At 44.2% G+C, this 2,500-nt stretch overlaps 1 protein-coding gene across 1 annotated transcript in view; it reads left to right on the top strand.

Moving 5' to 3' along the window:
- tmem131 (transmembrane protein 131) overlaps nucleotides 1–2,500 on the top strand; it is a 68,729-nt gene that overhangs the window by 25,328 nt on the left and 40,901 nt on the right. The gene's annotated exons all lie outside the window — the stretch shown is intronic.

The following is a 2,500-nucleotide window of genomic DNA, read 5'->3' as shown; positions in this document are numbered from 1 at the left end:
TGTGTATACTTTAGTTTCCATGGTCATGGTAAGAGGTAAACATGTATTCTTCTCCCACGGCTAGGCGTGGTCTGTCTGTGACGGCTATCGTGCTCTGTCAGGTCATTGTCTATCCGTATACACCTCGCGTCATGAAATCAGGCGGCATGTGCGGCATCCGTGAGGCATCTTTGTACACTGGCTTTAAATACCCGGTGGGGCAGGGCCACCACCACCCACCCCCGAGTGCCCCATTAGCGGCCTAATGAGTCGGTATTTTCCTCCTCGGCTCAACAATGTCCCCTCGCACCTGATCGCTGTCGTCTTGTGTATTTTCAAACTCCGCTACTCATCAGTGATGATGATGTAGGCGCGCTCAATTTTAGCCCCCAGATGACACCATCTCTCCCCCGGGTTCTGATGCGCTCATTCCTGCTGAGGAGGTTTCCAGCTGACCCCCCTCCTAACTCCTGAACTGCCCAACCCCCCCGGTGTGCTCTCTCTGCCCAGCTGGACAGTCTTTTTGGAAGCCTCCTGTTCCCTTCCCACTGCCTTTATAAACAGACGCTGGCTTATCAGCTGCTCCTGTTTGTAAGGACCTGTTAGCAACCTTGAAAATGTCCCACCCCACCCCCACCCCCTTCTCTCTCTCTCTCTCTCTCTCTCTCTCTCTCTCTCTCTCTCTCTCTCTCTCTCTCTCTCTCTCTCTCTCTCTCTCTCACTTACTTAATTTTCTCTCTCTTACCCAGTCTGGTTCTTCTTTCTCTGTCTCTCTTTATCTCTGTCTCTGTCTCTCTCTCTCTCTCTCGCTCGCTCCCCTGCCCTCTGTGCCACCTGCAGTAAATGGGCAGAGCTAAAGTGGGCCAGCTCCACTGTACTATATGAATCACTCCCTAATGCTCGCCCTGTGGCAGATAACGGCCGTGCCATTATCTCCTCCTTCTCTTCTCCTCTCCTCTCCCTCCCGTAATCTATGCCTCTGTCTCTGGGTATCTCTCTATACAGTTACCCTCACCTCCACGTATCTTTATAGCTTTGCATAACGTGTCTCAGCGCACCTCAAACTGGCCTAAAAGTCCGCGAATAGTAATGGAAGGTTAACAGCCTCTCTGTCAGGCCTTGTATTGTAAACTCATCACTGTCACTGTTGACATTTAGAAGTAGCCGCAGAGACGTTGACGTTTTTTGTTTGTTTGTTTGTTTTTAAATAGGGCTTTTATGCCTTTATTTGTGATTGGGAAGAGAAGATTGTGACTGGAAAGTTTGGGAGAGAGATGGGGGAGGACTGACAAATTACCTCAGGCCAGAATTGAACGCAGGTTCCTGGCGTAACAGTACGGTGCCCTAGCCATTTGAACCACAGCCAAGGCTAATTTAAACTGATTCCCTGGGAAACAAAAGTGCAGACCAGATTATATGCTCAATGTGTCACATTATATTGTTCATCAAACAGTCATAGTCCTTACTGTAGTTCCTCTATGTGGTTGCGTTTTGGTTACTCCCCCAGCTGCAGTTTCTTAGCCATTGTGTTTGTCATTCTTGGTTGCTGAATGTTACTTTTTATTATTTACTTTCCTCATCGATCACACTTACACCTGTCTCTTTGTTTATGTAGCTGATTTGTTTGCTTGCCAATTGAAAAAAAATGCCAAGCTTTATTTGATGGCTGGACGGAACAGTGAGCATGAGTCAACAAGTATCTCCTAGAATTTGGGCACAAATCCAACAATCATGTCAACCAATAAGATTTCTGTTTCACTTTCCCTTCCTTAAACAAGTCAGTTCCTTCCCAGGACATGTGTACAAATTGACTTGTGCTGTCGCAGAGTAACTTTGTCAGTTGTATGATTGCCATCCAGCGACAGTGTTGTTATATGTTGTATAAAAGCTGTAATATTTGCAGCGTTTTTCTGATTTCAAGCGTTTGTGCTTTTGAATCGGTTCAATAATTGCAACGTGTTTTCTTTTTGCAGAACACTTTCCTTGTTACATTGTTTTCTTTTTGCAGTGCGTTTTTTTTTTTTTTTGCGCCTTTGTATTTCCTTAATTTTTCTACTAGTCGTTTTTCTGTAATGTTGTTTTCATTACCCGCAGTTGCTTTTTATTTTTATTCCGATAGTCATCCCTCGGCCACTATATATATCAGATGGAAATAAGGAAGACTTTTCTGAAACCTCTCGAAGTTAAATGTCATACATTGTTGTCAATGACATTGAGAGACAAGGCACTTGGTCTTGTAAAGCATGATTAGAGGTAGATTTGATAGAGATGGAGGCTCTTTTAAATTAAAACTTGACTTGCTTTGAATTGTGTGTGCCTTCCCATGCGTTTTCCTTTATGTTCTCCGTCAACATCATGTCCTTAGGTTAATAATAAGCCAGGTAATAATTAATAACAGGTTAAATATTAACATGCTTATGTTCTCTGGTATGTAGGGCTGTAACGATACACTCACCTCACGATTCGGTTTTTATCACGATTCATGACCTACGGTTCAATACACCCCTTGATTTTACATTCG

The sequence above is a fragment of the Engraulis encrasicolus genome, chromosome 6 (assembly GCF_034702125.1).
Source record: "Engraulis encrasicolus isolate BLACKSEA-1 chromosome 6, IST_EnEncr_1.0, whole genome shotgun sequence".
Taxonomy (NCBI): domain Eukaryota; kingdom Metazoa; phylum Chordata; class Actinopteri; order Clupeiformes; family Engraulidae; genus Engraulis; species Engraulis encrasicolus.
This window is presented reverse-complemented; position numbering and strand designations above follow the sequence as displayed.